The following is a 20,179-nucleotide window of genomic DNA, read 5'->3' as shown; positions in this document are numbered from 1 at the left end:
TGGGTACTCATCTTTTTTTTTTCTGGATTTTATAGACGAAACATACTATAGAATAGGCACAAATTCCTGTCTATAATTTCTCTGCATTTCAAGCACCTGTTCAGGGAGGAGATGTGTAAAAGTCTCAGTAACATTTACTCATTGAACAAATGATGAATGACCTCTTCAAAAGCAGCACCTAAATAATTTTCAGCTTGGCATTTCTGGTATCAAACACAATGTAGGACATATAGCAGATTCTTGATGAATGTTTTGGGGATGAATCAGTGAATGAATGGATAGAAGGATGAATAGAGAAAGACAGACTCATATTTACAGGGTCAGACATTCAACTGTGTACATCCCTAATTTTCCCCTGGCGTTACTATGACTACAAACACCTGAGCTGCCAACTTTCTGTCTGAAACTCTAAACAAGATTCCAGGTGAGGAAGTGTCCTTGGCAGGATCCCAGCAGACCCGGTAGTGGCTCACAGGAGGAAGTCTGCACAGACTTAAGTGAAAATCAGATTCATCCTAGCTGAACTAATCTGTGACTAGGGGAAAAAAAATCACAAGTCAGCATGGTTGGGCAGGGACAGGAGGGACTGAGATCAGACAATTTAATGCCAGACAGTTTCACAGAGGCAGTGTCCAGAAAAAGTACTAATGGAGCTGCTGCTTCTAAAAGGCCTCACTGTTCAATCAGGGGCAAACATTTGAGATCTAAAGGGTATTTTGGAAGAGGAGAATCCATGTGGATCACCACAGAGTTTCCTCTGTTTGTTCTCCTTTACAGGGAAAGGACATGGAACAAATGACTGGTTCAAAATTGGGAATGGAGTATGTCAAGGCTGTATACTGTCATTCTGCTTCTTTAACTTATATCCAGAGTACATCATGCAAAATGCCAGGTTGGAAGAATCACACACTGGAATCAAGATTGCCAGGGAAAATATCAACAACCAAAAAAAAAAAGAAAGAAAATATCAACAACCTTAGATGTGCAGATGATACCCCTCTAATAACAGAAGGTGAAGAGGAACTAAAGAGCCTAAAAGAGGAGAGTGGAAAATCAGACTTAAAACTTAACATTAAAAAAAAAGAGAGAAAAACCTAAGATCATGGCATTCAGTCCCATCACTTCCTGGCAAATAGAAGGGGTAAAAATGGAAACAGTGACACAATTTTTTTCTTGGGCTCCAAAATCACTGCAAATGGTGACTAAGACCATGAATTTAAAAGATGCTTGTTCCTTGGAAGAAAAGCTATGACAAACCAGTCCAGTATATTAAAAAGAAGAGACATCACTTTGCCAACAAAAGTCCATATAGTCAAAGCTATGTTGTTGTTGTTTTTTTTCCAATAGTCATGTATGGATGTGAAAATTGGACCATAAAGAAAGCACCCAAGAACTGAAGCTTTGGAAAGGTAGTGCTGGAGAAGACTCTTGAGAGACTCTTGGGCTGCAAAGAAATCAAACCAGTCAATTCCAAAGGAAATCAACCCCGAATATTCACTGTAAGGACTGAAGCTGAAGCTTCAATAATTTGACCATCTGATGCAAAGAGCTGACTTACTGGGAAAGACGCTGATGCTGGGAAAGACTGAAGGCAAAAGGAGAACCAGGTGGCAGAGTATGAGATGGTTGGATGGTATCACCTACTCAATGGACATGAATCTGAGCATACTCCAGGAGATAGTTAAAAGGACAGAGGAACTTGGCATGCTGCAGTCCATGGGGTCACAAAGGGTCTAACATGATCTAGTAACTGAACAAAACCAACAGGGAAATCTGATTCTTCTGAATAGATTTGTTCTACTGGGAGCTTTTCCAACCACTGGAGCTTTTATGACCTGCAGAGAAGAGGGAAAATCATAAACTCCTGGAGAAGAATCTTCTACCACCATCTACTTAGCATCAACTTCATATATTCAGGGGTAAGTTAATTTGGGATTCTAGGAATTTCTTTGGTGTCCGTTTTCAAGAGATTTTTAATGTTGAAGCTGCCCTGTTCTCTGCTTAGCTAAATCATAATCAAAGCTTACAATATCTCTTAAGCAAAGTAAGAATCATTTAGTATACTTACATAGGAAACCTCTTACAATGTCTTACATCTATTGGAATTCTTTCCTATAATGATTTTGCTTTTATATTTGTTTCCACTAAATTTAAATTCCTTGATACAGGAATGTGTATGCATGTGTGCATGCTAAATTGTTTCAGTTATGTCTGACTCTTTGCAACCCTACTGCCAGGCTCCTCAGTACATGGGATTATTCAGGCAAAAATACTAGAGCAGATTGCCATGCCCTCCTCCAAGGGATTTTCTCAACCCAGGGATCAAACTTGCGTCTCTATACGTCTCCTGCATTGGAAGGCAGGTTCTTTACCACTAGCACCACCTGGGAAGGCTTTGTGCAGGAATAGTGTCTGAATATTGATGACTATGATGATGATGATGATATAGAAATAAAGAATTCACTGAGCATTAGTATTAACCTAGTCAATGATCTTAGTATTAACCTAGTTAATACTAGGTTAATTAGTATTAACTTAGTCAATTTATAAAAAATAATTACACTTGATTATTAATATAAATTTATGAATCTCATCCAACTATATATTCTTATGTCTTTGGTACTCATATAGGTTCTGACATAAGGGTGATTACACAGTTTCATTGCCCTGAATTCATATATAAAGAAATAAAAGAAGTGGGGTAGAGAACAGGCCAAGGAATAAGGAGTACCATAGACTGGAATTCAGTGTTTTCTAATGGACACTGGAACTAAAGTATGACCTGAATTTGAATCTCAGTTTTGTGTGTTGTCTGGGCAGTCATTTAATAACTTGAGTTACTATTGTCTCTTTTAAAGATTGTGGATCATGATACATGCTGAAGAATGGCTAAAAGGATGTGAAATTTAGTAAGGGCTCAGTCTCTTTTGTTATTAACATGCATTTTAACAATTGTACATATCATAAAGAAAAGAAATAAAGTTAAAGAAGCATCTAGATCAAAGCTGGTTAATTCAGGTTCTATTGGGATTAAGTCAAATCACTGCTCTTGCACCAAAAAATTAATAAAAGACTCTCAAATTATAGTTTTTAAGTCTATTACACAACATTATGAAATTCTCAGCCCATTTGCTCAAATCAATGACCTACACTTCACATTCAACATATTTGATAAAACAGCACAACACTAATTAGGGTTTAGCTAACATTCAAGGAGTTCATCAGAAATTCTCATCGTGAAATTCTCAGTATCTCAATTTAACTCAGAGGTACTATCTTTTTACTTCTTACATAGACAAGATGGAAAATCATATGATTCCTCTAAGTGAAGAGTCATAAGGAATACATATCCCAAAATGCTGTATGATGACTCTTATGCCAAACCTCTGAAGACGAAACTTAAGGAGGCTTATCTTGATCATTTAAATAACTGCAACTCTGTTTTCTTAAAACTTTATCATTTAATGGGGCACTTTTGATAAATTTTAATAGCTCCAAGTTCTAAAAAACATATTAAACTTGGTAACTAAGTACTGAATGACATTGCTTGTGTTGTTTAATCACTAGGTCATGCCTGCATGTCAGGCTCCTCTGTCCATGGAGTTCTCCAGGCAAGAATACTAGAGTGGGGGATTGCTACTCCAGGGATCTTCCCAATTAGGGATTAAACCTGCGTATGTTGCATCTCCTGTGTTGGCAGGAGGATTCTTTACCAGTAAGCCACCTGGGAAGCCCCTGAGGTTGCTTATGGATGTTTAAATTGCTAAACACCTTATACTCTAATGGATTTACTCCAGTTTTAAAAGATTTTTCAACACAAATAAAGTCTATTTTAGCAACTAAAAATACCTGGATCTTCAAAATATCAAGTTTTTCATTAAAATTAGCTTTAAAATATCATGTGCTCTTTAACTACCATGTGCTACATTATCACAGTGAATTATCATCCGTTCACCACACACACACAAAGATATGAGTAAAGATGACTTTGACTTAAGGCCTTGAGAGGACTCCCCCTTACATAGCAGTGTTTTCTGTAGAATTTAGGAGAGCCTGTTTCATCAGGTTTGGGGAAGGTGCTAATTAATGGAAGATACTGCATTCCATTCTCAAAGATTCTTATTCAGTATTTTTGATGGGAAACATTTAAAATAAGCAGCCAATGTGTTCTTCACAGTGGGGGTGCTTCCAAGATCACACTTTAATATTTTGGTAGTCTCACAGAAAGGTGATCAGACTGAATATTTGCATGTGATGTGTTCCCAAATAATAAGGTGTTAAGACATTTTCTTCTACAGACAGGATCTTGACCCTTAGCAAATATAGTGGGCCATGTGGAACACTGTCCAGGCCACTTTTTAAGACAGAAGGACTTATTCCTCAGCTACTGGTACCGCAGTCAGTTGATAGCCACCAGCTTTTAAGAATCTTGGAGATTTGCCTCAGGTGAAGACAGTTTTCTTGTCAATATCATATCCTCTTCCCAGGGGGCATAATGCATCAAATGTCTTTTCCATGCAGGACCATCAAAACCATTTCCCCATAGTTTAGGGCAGTATGAAAAAGGATACTCTTCAATAACAGTCCTATATGCAGATCTTTATCCCAGTATTTGTTTCTTGGAATCCGAATTAAGACAAGAAGCTGACTGATAAATGGCCATTTTTCGTATCTGTTGTAAATAGCTTATTGTTTCAAATATCAAACTGCAGAGAAAGTCAGAGAGTGAGTTCTAACTATGTCTGGCAGAAAGTTAAGCATTTCACCACCAACAGTCCATGGCAAGTCCAGTTCTGAGAAAGAGAAAAAAATATCAGACCTCAAGAATCACATACAGAACTGGATGAGAACATGAGTCAGTCAATGCAGAGGACATTGAGAGAATTTGGTACTTCTTGATGTAAAGTTTGTATTGGTCTATTTCCTGCCACTTTAAGCACTGATGACTTGTTAGATTTAAGAATGTGGGATCAGGCAGTCAAAAGTGGCTGCTATAAAATTACATGGTGTCCTTGATCTATAAGACTGTCACAATAAAGGGAGGTAGGGTTTATGAGCTCTAAGAACAGGTTAATATGAGGGATATGGTTGCTTTATTTGAAAGAGCTCAGGTCTACCTCTACCCTTCTGTTCTGAGGCTTAAAATTCCACTATTTGAAATATAAGACAGAAAGAAGGTATAAAAGCCTAAAAGCCATTAATAGTTAACAGTAACACGAAGTGAAACTGTTCTTAGGCACAGTAGGAGATACCACAAAAAAAGCTGTTCTCTGATCCACATAAAGAGAACTCCAAATCCCAGGATCCATCCAAATATTTGTGTTTTAAAAGGTTCCAGCCACATCTGGCCTAACTTTTGCACACTTTCTTGACTTATATTGAGAAACAGACAAAATTCTTCTCTTTTAACTTCTCACTTTTAAAACAAAATATGCAGCAAAGGGAGCCAAAGAACTACAATAGAGGGTAGAAACCAAATAATTACAACAGATGGTATGAAGTAATAGACATCACAAAGGAGCAATGGAGAATGTTTGGTGAAGATTGATTCTTTTACCTATGATAAATCAATAAAAAACATCATGCAGAAATAGCTTTTGACCCAGGCTTTGATGGATATGTAATAACTGCTCAAAGTTATACCAAGATTTTTATTTGCTTTCTAGAGAATATATAATAAGCCATTATTTCACTACAGGTTTTACAGTATGCCTGGTATACCAGATATATTACTTGCAGTTATGAATGTATTAGAGAACCAGTTTAATAAAATCCTTGTCCTTGTGCTACTTATAGCACAGTGGAATGTAATACCAAGCTAATAACTTGAGAATACTCAATTGAAATTAAAAACATAATATGCTAAGTTGCTTCAGTCGTGTCTGACTCTTTGCAACCCCTTGGACTGTAGCCCACCAGGTTCCCCTGTCCATGGGAATTCTCCAGGCAAGAATATTGAACTGGATAGCCATGACCTCCTCCAGGGGATCTTCCTGACCCAGGGATCGAATCTGTGTCTCTTAAGTCTCCTGCAATGGCAAGCAGACTCTTTACCACTAGAGCCACCTGGGAAGCCCAAAACATAATATGGCGTGAACGAACAATTTACTTGATTTCTAAGACTTTGTAACATTAAAATAGGATGGGATTTTTCAGTCCCATTTAACATTCTATGTTTGAAATAAATTTACTTGGATTATCTGAGAAAAGTGACCGAAATTTGTATTCAGATTTCTCATGAGCAACAGAGTGATCTTTCTTCTTTGCTTTAGGATAGAAGAATCCAAAATAGGATTGGACATGAGGTAGAAGATGGGCTGCAATGACTGCAATGTTAAGCCATCATTATGGGGAGATCTAGACCTTGAATGTCCCTTCAGAGTTGTCCCATCTATGATGAATGTTAGGACAAGTCCTTAGAAGCTTATAGGTTCCCCTGGTGGCTCAGACGATAAAGAAACTGCCCTAAATGCAGGATACTCAGGTTCGATCCCTGGGCCCAGAAAACCCCCTGGAGAAGGGAATGTTAGCCCACTCCAGTATTGCCTGGAGAATTCCATGCACAGAGGAGCAGTCCTCTGGGGTCCATGAGGTCGCAGTCCATGGGGTCGCAAAGAGTTGGACATGTCTGAATGACTAACATTTTCACTTTTCTCTTCAGAAGCCTATTTGAATAAACTTCGGATGGAACTAGTTCCAAGCAAGGAATAAGATTTTGGGTAAGGCAACTGCATCTAGGCTTTGGAAAATTTTGGAGAGGGGCTCAACTTTGAATGGTCATCAGGTAACACTCCTAGCAGTTGGAGAAATGAATGTCTTAATTCTGAAGTGGGCATCTGTTCAGCACACCACAGCCTCTGCTATAATTTCTAATACAAATTGTTTTTTTTCCCCCATGACCATAAACCATATTTCTGATTGTGCTCAAGACCCTTCCATATAATGTGAGCTTCGAAGAAGCATTTTCTTGCTATTTAATTTCCTGAGCAAGGAAATGTGGCAGTGTTGTGGATTGAATTGCATTCCCTTAAAATTCATATATTGAAGTCCTAACCCCTAGTGTAACTGTATTTGGAGATTAAATGAGGGCAAAGGTTGGGACTTCAATCAGATAGCACTGGTGTCCTTATAAGAATAGCAAGAGATACCAAGGGTACACATGCACAGAAAACAGGCCATGTGAGGTTACTTTTTTTTTTTTCCCCCAATCAGTTCAGTTCAGTTACTCAGTCGTGTCTGACTCTTTGCAACCCCATGAACGCCAGGCCTCCCTGTCCATTATCAACTCCCAGAGCCATCTGCAAATCAAAGGAAGAGGTCTCAGGAGAAATCAAACCTGCCAACACCTTGATCTTGGACATGCAGTCTCTAGGAAGGTGAGAAAATAAATTTCTATTGGTTAAGCCATCAAATCTGAGTTAGTCTGTTATGCAAGCCCAAGGAGAAGAAGACAGGAAGCAGAAAGGTGAGGTAGGTGTTTTCATGTATCAGAAAAGTAAACATCTGATCATGAATTCAAGGCTTATAATTCCAGATTTCGATTTTGACCTGGTATCTGGACAATTGCGGGCACAGGAGGGAGGAGAGGAGTTACTCCACCAGGTCAGGAGGGGTGGCCGTGAGGAGATATACCTTGTCCAAGGTAAGGAACAGTGGCTGCGCTTTGCGGGAGCAACCCTGAAGAGATACCCCACGTCCAAGGTAGGAGAAACCAAACTAAGAGGGTAGGTGTTACAAGAGGGCATCAGAGGGCAGACACACTGAAACCATAATCACAAAAAAATAGCCAATCTGATCACAGGACCACAGTCGTGTCTAACTCAATGAAACTAAGCCATGCCATTTGGGGTCACCCAAGACTGACAGGTCATGGTGGAGAGATCTGACAGAATGTGGTCCACTGGAGAAGGGAATGGCAAACGACTTCAGTATTCTTGCCTTGAGACCACCATGAACAGTATGAAAAGGCAAAATGATAGGATACTGAAAGAGGAACCCCCCAGGTCGGTAGGTTCCCTATTGGAGATCAGTGGAGAAATAACTCCAGAAAGAATGAAGGGATGGAGCCAAAGCAAAAACAACACCCAGATGTGGATGGGACTGGTGATAGAAGCAAGGTCTGATGCTGCAAAAAGCAATATTGCATAGGAACCTGGAATGTTAGGTCCATGAATCAAGGAAAATTGGAAGTGGTCAAATAGGAGATGGCAAGAGTGAATGTCGACATTCTAGGAATCAGCGAACTAAAATGGACTAGAATGGGTGAATTTAACTCAGATGACCATTATATCTACTACTGTGAGCAGGAATCCCTCAGAAGAAATGGAGTAGCCATCATGGTCAACAAAAGAGTCCGAAATGCAGTTCTTGGATGCAATCTCAAAAACCACAGGATGATCTCTGTTCGTTTCCAAGGCAAACCATTCAATATCACGGTAATCCAAGCCTATGCCCCAAGAGTAACGCTGAAGAAGCTGAAGTTGAATGGTTCTATGAAGACCTATAAGATCCTTTAGAACTAACACCCAAAAAAGATGTCCTTTTCATTATAGGGGACTGGAATGCAAAAGTAGGAAGTCAAGAAACACCTGGAGTAACAGACAAATTTGGCCTTGGATTACAGAATGAAGCAGGGCAAAGGCTAATAGAGTTTTGCCAAGAGAACACACTGGTCATAGCAAACACCCTCTTCCAACAACATAAGAGAAGACTCTACACATGGACATCACCAGATGGTCAACACCGAAATCAGATTGATTATATTCTTTGCAGCCAAAGATGGAGAAGCTCTATACAGCCCACAAAAACAAGACCGGAATCTCACTGTGCCTCAGATCATGAACTCCTTATTGCCAAATTCAGACTTAAATTGAAGAAAGTAGGGAAAACCACTAGGCCATTCAGGTATAGCCTAAATCAAATCCCTTATGACTATACAGTGGAAGTGAGAAATAAATTTAAGGGACTAGATCTGATAGACAGAGTGCCTGATGAACTATAGATGGAGGTTCGTGACATTGTACAAGAGATGGGGATCAAGACCATCCCCATGAAAAAGAAATGCAAAAAGGCAAATTGGTTGTCTGAGGAGGTCGTTCAAATAGTTGTGAAAAGAAGAGAAGTGAAAAGCAAAGGAGAAAAGGAAAGATATCCACGTTTGATTGCAGAGTTCCAAAGAATAGCCAGGAGAGATAAGAAAGCCTTCCTCAGCGATCAATGCAAAGAAATAGAGGAAAACAACAGAATGGGAAAGACTAGAGATCTCTTCAAAAAAATAGAGATACCAAGCAAACATTTCATGCAAAGATGTGTTCGATAAAGGACAGAACTGGTATGGATCTAACAGAAGCAGAAGATATTAAGAAGAGGTGGCAAGAATACATAGAAAAACTGTAAAAAAAAAAAAAAAAAAAAAAAAAAAAATCTTCATGACCCAGATAATCACAATGGTGTGCTCACTCACCTAGAACCAGACATAATGGAATGTGAAGTCAAGTGGGCCTTAGGAAGGATCACTAAAAACAAAGCTAGTGGAGGTGATGGAATTCCAGTTGAGCTATTTCAAATCCTGGAAGATGATGCTGTGAAAGTGCTGCAATCAATATGCCAGCAAGTTTGGAAAACTCAGCAGTGGCCACAGGACTGGAAAAGGTCAGTTTTCACTCCAATCCCTAAGAAAGGCAATCCCAAAGAATGCTCAAACTACCACACAATTGCACTCATCACACATGCTAGTAAAATAATGTTCAAAATTCTCAAAACTAGGCTTCAGCAATACATGAACTGTGAACTTCCAGTTGTTCAAGCTGGTTTTAGAAAAGGCAGAGGAACCAGAGACCAAATTGTCAACATCTGCTGGATCATTGAAAAAGGAAGAGAGTTCCAGAAAAAACATCTATTTCTGCTTTATTGACTATGCCAAAGCCTTTGACTGTGTGGATCACAATAAACTGTGGAAAATTCTGAAAAAGATGGGAATACCAGGCCACCTGACCTGCCTTTTGAGAAACCTATATGCAGGTCAGGGAGCAACAGTTAGAACTGGACATGGAACAACAGACTGGTTCCAAATAAGAAAAGGAGTACGTCAAGGCTGTGTATTGTCACCCTGCTTAATTAACTTATATGCAGAGTACATCATGAGAAACGCTGGGATGGAAGAAGCACAAGCTGGAATCAAGATTACTGGGAGAAATATCAATAACCTCAGATATGCAAATGACACTACCCTTATGGCAGAAAGTGAAGAGGAACTAAAAAGCCTCTTGATGAAAGTGAAAGAGGAGAGTGGAAAAAGCTGGTTTAAAGCTCAACATTCAGAAAACTAAGATCATGGCATCTGGTTCCATCACTTCATGGCAAATAGATGGGGAGACAGTGGAAACAGTGTAAGACTTTATTTTTCTGGGCTCCAAAATCACTGCAGATGGTGATTGCAACTATGAAATTAAACAACGCGTACTCTTTGGAAGGAAAGTTATGACCAACCTAGATAGCATATTAAAAAGCAAAGACATTACTTTGCCAACAAAGGTCCATCTAGTCAAGGCTATGGTTTTTCCAGTGGTCATGTATGGATGTGAGAGTTGGACTGTGAAGAAAGCTGAGGGCTGAAGAATTGATGTTTTTGAACTGTGGTGTTGGAGAAGACTCTTGAGAGTCCCTTGGACTGCAGGGAAATCCAACCAATCCATCCTTGAGGAGATCAGTCCTGGGTGTTCATTGGAAGGACTGATACTGAAGCTGAAACTCCAATACTCCACCTCATGCGAAGGGTTGACTCATTGGAAAAGACCCTGTTGATGGGAGGGATTGGGGCAGGAAGAAAAGGGGATGACAGAGGTTGAGATGGCTGGATGGCATCACCGACTCGATGTACATGGGTTTGAGTAAACTCCGGGAGTTGTTGATGGACAGGAAGGCCTGGCCTGCTGCGATTCATGGGGTCGCAGAGAGTCGGACACGACTGAGTAACTGAACTGAACTGAACTGATCTGGACAATTTAGGGATACAACAGTTTCTTCCACTACATTCTAGTTTTCTTAAATTTACCATGTATAGAAGATTTAAAATATTTGACTCTAAAATTAAATTTCATATTGTGGTTCATATAGTTAATATATGTAAATGAATATTTATATGTTTAAATAACCAAAATGTACAGGCTTCCCAGAAGTTGCCTGCCAATGTAGGAGATGCAAGAAATGCAGGTGTGAACCTTCAGTTGGTAAGATGCCCTGAAAGAGGGTATAGCAGCCCACTCTAGTATCCTTGCCTGGAGAATCCCATGGACAGAGGAGCTTTGAGGGCTTCAGTCCATAGGGTCGCAAAATGTTGGACCGGACCGAAGCAGATGAGTACGAGTCTTGATAGCCTCAACTATGCTCTGCTCTGAAGCCAGATAATTCATCCCAAATGCTGACATTACTTCCTTGCTTAAGTCTTCTCTTAATTGCCTTCAGCAGAATGCCCAAGAATGGTGTACAAGGCCTTTCCTGAGCTATCTTGTACCTGTGTCTGAAGACTATTCTGCATATCTTTATAGCTCTATATGCTTCAGCCTCACTGAAATACTCATGATTCTTATACAGATTCATGTTGTTTTTATGTGTCTGTGCCTAGGTAGAGCTGCTCTCTCTTCCCACTGATGAAATCTTACTCCAGTCTATGCTCCCCAGGAAAGGCCACACAGTCGTTGTACAATAGTTCTATTTTTAGAGGCTGTGTTGTTATACGTATGCCCACAGCGCCCCACTAACCTGCAATGGCCCAGTACGCTTGTGTCTTTCCTGGTGGGCCTGTGAGCACCACAGAAACGAGTCCTTCCTCTTTACATCCTTAGGAATTTTTAGGAATGTGCACCCAGTATATTCACAATGCAAATTCACTGATTTGAACTGAACGATTAATAGAAAAGTGATACATATTTTATCTAGAATAAATCAGTTTTGCCATAAAATCATATTATTTTCAAAGCATAAACATGAAATATAACCAAATTCAAAATGAGTAATTTTGTTTTTATTTTTTATGAAAAACTATGCTCTCTTTTTCTTCAGATGCTCATGTTTAACATTGTATTGAGTTTTAGTAAAGATTTAAGCAGTTACATAGTCACTAGGGGTCACTCTTACAATTTTGAATCTTGTGAAACTGTGTAGGTTTTCTTAGAACAATTTAATTTCAACTCTTTCCTCTGTTACGTATATAAAGGTGCCAATGATGCGCCTGATGAGTGTGTCAGGTAAATAATTACCTAACTCTATGTTTATCTTTTTGGCTGTTCAATATAACCAGGATGGTTTCCTTGGATGTGCCTAAAAGAAACTGCAATTCAGTTATATTTCATATCCTAAAACTGGATAGTCAAAGCACATATTAATGAAAAACAAAATACTATTTCATCAATTATGTTCTCATTGGAAAATATTATCTTATTGTTAAGGTAATATTGTTACAGATTTTTGAAAAAGTTTATGGTGAGCCTTGCAGATGATCTTCCCAAGGACCCACCTCTAAATTACCTGCAGAAATGCAGGTACAATGCTTCGCTATTCAAACCACCAAGTGTCATCTCAGCAGGATTCTTAATCACAAACTGGCTGAGAGGAAACCAACAGACATTTGCAAATAACAAGGGAGCAGCAAAAAGAAAAACAAATCTCTTTCTAACTGTTCTGTGATCATCTCTCTTCCTGTACCCACTCCCAAACCTTCCAAATAATTAGTGAGTGGCAATCAATCATGGCTCCTCAGGCAGGCACCATTTCAGGTGTTTGAAGTCTGATTTTACATCTCACAGGAGCAAGACTTTTAGGAGTTAGAAAAGGACTAGGAAGGCAGGAGGCTGGGCAAAATAAAGAGAAGGTTGTGGAAGAGGCAAGTTATCCCTTCACAAGGCGTCTGCAATCAGATGACCAGGAGCCTGCAGCATGTTCTCAGAAGGAATAAACAAGGTAAAGAAAGAAAATTTACATTTCAAAAATAAACTGCCAGGATGTAGGGAGATTGGGAATAATGACTACAGGTTTTAAATAAAGCCAGACTACAAAACTGGAATCTTATTTTAGCTACTCAAACGTAATAGACCTTGAGAAAGTTGTAAACTTCAAATTTTCCCACTTGTATAATGGGAACATGATAAGGATAATATTTGTTTCTGTATCTTGATATGTACATAAATTAGTATCTATGTCTATAGTTATATCTATAGACAGATGACAAAAATAAGTATGTACACATATACATATGTGCACACAAATATATATCTACATGTACCTGCCATGCATACACACAGACACACACATACACATCTCCAATTTTAAATGCCTGGCCAAAGTTTGATGTCCAAAAATGTTTCCTTCTCTATTAGGCTAACTGTGTACCTCCCTAATCAAATATAAGAAAATACAACTGGGGAACAAGATAGGTTTGAAATTGAATCAGTCCCAGAAAACCTAGGGTGTTTAGTTGCCATAATGATATGGTGAAACCTGATTTCCACTCATTCAATGTCTTTGTTTTTTTTTTTTTTTTTTCCCCACTTATTTTTATTAGTTGGAGGCTAATTACTTTACAATAATGTAGTGGTTTTTGCCATACATTGACAAGAATCAGCCATGGATTTACAAGTATTCCCCATCAAGATCCCCCCTCCCACCTCCCTCTCCACCCGATTCCTCTGGGTCTTCCCAGTGCACCAGGCCTGAGTACTTGTCTCATGCATCCAGCCTGGGCTGGTGATATGTTTCACCCTAGATAATATACATGTTTCGATGCTGTTCTTGGAAGCTATAAGCAAGGTGAAAAGACAGCCTTCAGATTGGGAGAAAATAATAGCAAACGAAGCAACAGACAAAGGATCAATCTCAAAAATATACAAGCAACTCCTGTGGCTCAATTCCAGAAAAATAAATGAAAAAATGGGCCAAAGAACTAAACAGACATTTCCCCAAAGAAGACATACAGATGGCTAACAAACACATGAAAAGATGCTCAACATCACTCATTATTAGAGAAATGGAAATCAAAACCACAATGAGGTACCATTACATGCCAGTCAGGATGGCTGCTATCCAAAAGTCTACAAGTAATAAATGCTGGAGAGGGTGTGGAGAAAAGGGAACCCTCTTACACTGTTGGTGGGAATGCAAACTAGTACAGCCACTATGGAAGACAGTGTGGAGATTTCTTAAAAAACTGGAAATAGAACTGCCATGTGACCCAGCAACCCCACTTCTGAGCATACACACTGAGGAAACCAGATCTGAAAGAGACACGTGCACCCCAATGTTCATCGCAGCACTGTTTATAATAGTCAGGACATGAAAGCAACCTAGATGTCCATCAGCAGACGAATGGATAAGGAAGCTGTGGTACATATACACCATGGAATATTACTCAGCCATTAAAAAGAATTCATTCAATGTCTTTGAAAGGCACCAAAAACCATTTATTGATTTTTCTAAAAGGAGAACTGAGAAAAAAAAAAAAGTACCAATTAAAAATGAAGTCAGTTCTTGTAATTTCAGTTACAAATTTGGGCACTGGGACTGCCAGACCCTCTCACTTGATTCAGCTATACTGAATATAAAAAATAATAGAATAAAAACAAATAAAACAAAGCAAAAACACCCACAATTGAGAAGTCCCTTAACTCAAGGACAAAGGAAAGGCTAAAGAGCAGCATTAAGATCACATAAGAGATGGTCATTGCAGGCCCTCATGTTGAATTCTGCTGAGATAGACAGCCTCATGCTAGGACTAACCTTATGTGCATTCCTGTAAGTCCCATAGCTTTAGCCTACAGAACCTAGAACCTAGGAAGAGAAGGGTAACGAAAGCCACAAAGCCCAGTCAGGGCTGTTTAAAGATTTTAGTGGCCAGAACTGAGGATAAAATTCTATGAGGAGAACAAATTAGTGGAGGAGTGGGTGGATGTGGAGTAGTACATCTATCTCCATGGATATATCAGGAATACACCTTCAGACACAGAAGTACATGCAGAACACTAGCTGAAAGTGGATAGGAATACCTGACCAGTGGAAAATAATATATAGACCCATGCAAAACTCAGTGGAATGAAGGAACTAGGGGGAAAAACAGAAGTGTTAGTAGGACTGAACCTGCACTCAGCGGGTAGGAGAGCTGAAGCAGGAATCCAATCCCCACATCGGGGCAACTATCTGAGTCAGAGCAGAAACATTTAAGGCTGACAGTGAGACAATTGATCTGTGGAAGCCTAAATGGAATGAGAATCAGACAGTCCTTGCCATAGCCATACATACCCCAGACAGGGCTGTGGATCTCCTGGAAGGCACAGTGGCTGGGAATTGGGAGTTTAGGGATTGTGGAGAAGTCCCCTGGCGAGGGCTGCTATTGACTGTGGAGAGACATGTCCTAGGGATGTGAGGGAGAAGATTGTAGTGGGAAATTCCTGTGGAGGAAAGCTAGGCAGCCATGGAAGCAAGGCGATACAGCTGAGTCCTGTGCAGGGAGTGGATCCATCACCATAGCTTCTATCTCCCCACATGCCAGCATTGGCAGCTGAACAATAGACAGTCTGGCCCATCAAACACCTGAAGCACTGAACTACAGAGTAGGACCCCACCCAGGGTGCCCCTTTGAGTGCATGACTTGCCGATCTACAGAGTAGGATGCCCCCATCAGGAGGGCCCCCTCTATATGCCTGATGTGCTGAACAACAGGGAAGGATCCCAGGCAAGGGAGCCCCCAAAGTGCCTGAATGGGTGGAGCTATGGAGAAAGACTGGCCAAAGAGGCCTTCTGATCGCCAGCTACAAGAGGCTCAAAAATAGACTCCAATAGGGCCATAACTCCTGCACGGAGGCAGTCTGTGTCCCTGCACACTTGGCACCACCAGGGTCCCTGCAAGCCAAGCAACTGCACCACCTTTATGCTCAACTCTCACTGGGGCAGAACTGCCAGAGGCAAAAAAAAAAGTCTTGCACCTATATGTGCAGGATCACTTCAGTAGTGTCTGACTCTTTGTGGCCCTATAGACTGTGGCCTGCCAGGCTTCTCTGTCAGGGAGGGAACAAGCAAGCAAACAAACAAAAACTCAGCACAAATCTCACTCTATTTGAAGCTTACACAGGCCACTGGACCAACCTTAGGAGGGCAGAAACCAAAAGGAAGGAGGAATTCAACCTTGAAGCCTGGGAAAAGGAGACCTCAAACACAATTAGCTAAAAAAAATAATGAAAAGGCTGAGAAATACTACACAAATGAAGGAACAAACTAGAAACACAGAAGTCCAAATAAATGAAGAGGAAGTAGGCAAACTACCTGAAAAAGTATTCAGAATAATAATAGTAAAGATGATCAAAAGTCTTGAAAACAAAATGGAAAAAATGCAAGAATCAATTAACAAGGACCTAGAAGAATTAAAGAATACACATGCAGAGACAAACAACACAACTATTGAAATTAAAAATACTCTAGAAGGAATCAATTTCCTTCTCCAGAAGTTCTTCCCGACCCAGGGATCAGACCTGGGTCTCCTGCACTGTAGGCAGATGCTTTACCATCTGAGCCACGAGGGAAGTCCCAGAAGGAATCAATAGCAGAATATCTGAGGCAGAAAAATGAATCAGTGAGTTGGAAGATTAAATGGTGGAAATAACTTCTGAAGAGTAGAATAAAGTAAAAAGAATGAAAAGAACTGAGGATAGTCTCAGAGACCTCTGGGACAAGATCAAATCCACCAACATTCGAATTATAGAGGTCCCAGAAAAGAAGAGAAAAAGAAAGGGCATGAGAAAAATTTTGAAGAGATTATAGTTGAAAATTTCCCCAACATGGAAAGGAAATAGTCAGTCAAAGCCAAAAGGCACAAAGAGTCAGATACAGGATAAACTCATGGAAGACCACACCAAGACACATACTAATCAAACTAACAAAGACTAAACACAAAGAAAGAATATTAAAAGCAGTAAGGGAGAAGCAGCAAGTAACATACAAAGGAAACCCCATATGCTTTGCAGCTGATCTTTCAGCAGAAACTCTGCAGGCCAGAAGGGAATAGAAGGATATATTTTAAGTACTGAAAAGGAAAAATCTACAATCACGATTACTGTACCAAGCAAGGATGTCATTCAAACCTGATGGAGAAATCAAAACCTTTTCAGACAAGCAGAAGTTAAGAGAATTCAGTGCCACCAGTACCATCAGCTTTACATCAAATATAAAGGAATTTATATAATCAGGAAATACAAGAAAACAAATGAGATCTACAAAATCAACCCCAAACAATTAAGAAAATGGCAATAGGAACAATATATTTCAATAATTACTTTAAATGTAAATGGACTAAATGTTCCAACCAAAAGACACAGACTGGCTGAATGGATACAAAAACAAGACTCATATACATGCTATCTACAAGAAACTCACTTCAGACCTCAAGACACATATAGACTGAAAGTGAGAGGATGGAAAAATATATTCCATACAAATGGGAAGCAAAAGAAAGTTGGAGTAGCAATCCTCATATCAGACAAAATAAACCCTAAAATAAAGAATAGGCATTACAAGAGATAAGGAAGGACACTACACAATGATCAAGGGGTCAATCCAAGAGGAAGACATAAAAACTGTAAATATCTATGCACCCAACATAGGAGCCCTCAATACATAAGATAAACACCAACAGACATAAAAGAAGAAATTGTAACACATAATAGTATGAGACTTTAATACCCCACCCAACCACCAATGGACAGATCATCAAAACAGAAGATTAATAGGGAAACACAATTCTTAAATGATACATTAGATGGGATGGAGCTCATTGATATTTTCAGGACATTCCATCCAAATGCAGAAGAATACACCTTCTTCTCAAGTGCACATGGAACATTCTCCAGGATAGACCACATCTTGGGTCACAAATCAAACCTCAATAAATTTAAGAAAACTGAAATTGTATCAAGCTTCTTCTGCAACCACAATGCTATAAGACTAGATAGCAATTACAAGAAAAAAGAAAAAACTGTAAGAAACACAAACACACAGAGATTAAACAACACATTATTTAAATAACCAACAGGTTACTGGAGGAATCAAAAGTGAAATCAAAAAATTTCTAGAAACAAATGACAATGAAAACATGACAACTCAAAACCTAAGGGATGCAGCAAAAGCAGTCCTAAGAGGGAAGTTTATAGCAATACAATTCTACCTCAAGAAACAAGAATAACATTGAGGAGACAACCGAACTTTACACCTGAAACAACTGGAAAAAGAAGAACAAAAAACCCCCAAAATTAGTAGAAGGAAAGAAATCATAAAGATCTGAGCAGAAATAAAGGAAAAATAAATGAAAGAAACAATAGTAAAGGTTAATTTTTTTAAAAGTTGGTTCTTTGAGAAGATGAATAAAATTGACAAAACTTTAGTCAGACTCATCAAGAAAAATGGGCGAAGAATCAAATCAACAAAATTAGAAATGAAAATGCAGAGGTTAAAAGAGACAATGCAAAAATACAAAGGATTATAAGAGATTATTATGAACAACTATATGGCAATAAATTGAATAACCTGGAAGAAATGAACAGATTCTTAGCAAAGTTCAATCTTCCAAGAATGAACCAGGAAGAAATAGAAATTATGAAAAACCCAATTACAACCACTGAAATCAAAGTTGTGATCAAAAATCTCCCCAAAAACAAAAGCCCAGGACCAGATGGCTTCACAGAAGAATTCTATCAAACATTTAGAGAAGAGCTAATGCTTATTCTTCTAAAACTCTTCCAAAAAATTTCAAAGGAAGGGACACTTTCAAACTCATTCTACAAGGTTACCACCTCCTTAATAGCAAAACCAGACAAAGACAACACAAAAAAAGAAAACTACAGGCCAAAATCACTGATGAACATAGATGCAAAAATCCTCAACAAAATTTTAGCAAACAGAATTCAGCAACACATAATAAAGCTCATACACCATGATCAAGTTGAGTTTGTTCCAGGAAAGCAAGAATTCTTTGCTATATGGAAATCAATTAATATGATACACCATATTAATAAATTGAAAGATTAAAAACCATATGATCATCTCAATAGATGCAGAGAAAGTCTTTGAAAAAATTCAGCACTCATTTATGATTAAAATTCTTCAAAAAAAACTGGACATAGAAGGAACCTACCTCAACGTAGTAAAGGCCATATATGATAAGCCTACAACAAACATTATTCTCAATGGTGAAAACCTGAAAGCATTCCCCCTAAGATCAGGAATAAGACAAGGGTGCCCACTTTTGCCACTATTATTCAGCATAATTCTGGAAGTCCTAGCTACAACAATCAGAGAAGAAAAAGAAATAAAAGGAATCCAGATCAGAAAAGAAGTAAAGCTCTCACTGTTTGCAGATGACATGGTATTGCACATAGAAAACCCTAAAGATAGTATCAGAAAATTACTAGAGCTAATCAGTGACTTTAGCAAAGTTGCAAAATCAATACACAGAAGTCACTTTCAATTCTATATACTAACAATGAAAAATCAGAAAGAGCAATTAAGGAATCAATCCCATTTACCACTGCAAGAAAAATAATTAAATATCTAGGAATAAACTTATCTAAGGAGACAAAAGAACTGTACACAGAAAATCATAAGCCACTGATGAAAGAAATCAAGATGACATAAACAGATGGGGAGATATTCCATGTTCCTGGGTAGGAAGAATGAATATTATGAAAATGACTATACTACCAAATGCAATTTACAGATTTAACGTGCTCCCTACCAAATACCAATGCCATTTTTCACAGAACTAAAACAAAAAATTTCACAATGCATATGGAAAAACAAAAGACCCTGAATAGCCAAAGAAGTCTTGAGAAAGAAGAATGGAGCTGGAGGAACTTGCCTGACTTCAGGTTATACTACAAAGCTACAGTCATCAAGACAGTATGGTACTGGCACAAAAACAGAAATACAGACCAATGAAACAAGATATAAAGCCCAGAAATCCACCCATGCACCTATGCGTACCTTATTTTTGACAAAGGATGCAAGCATATACAATGGGGCAAAGACAGCCTTTTCAATAAATGGTGCTGGGAAAACTGGACAGCTACATGTAAAAGAAAGAAATTAGAACACTTCCTAACACCATGCATAAAGATAAACTCAAAATGAATTAAAGACCTAAATG

This window comes from Muntiacus reevesi, chromosome 2, assembly GCF_963930625.1.
Source record: "Muntiacus reevesi chromosome 2, mMunRee1.1, whole genome shotgun sequence".
Lineage (NCBI taxonomy): Eukaryota > Metazoa > Chordata > Mammalia > Artiodactyla > Cervidae > Muntiacus > Muntiacus reevesi.
Note: the sequence above shows the minus strand (reverse complement) of the source record.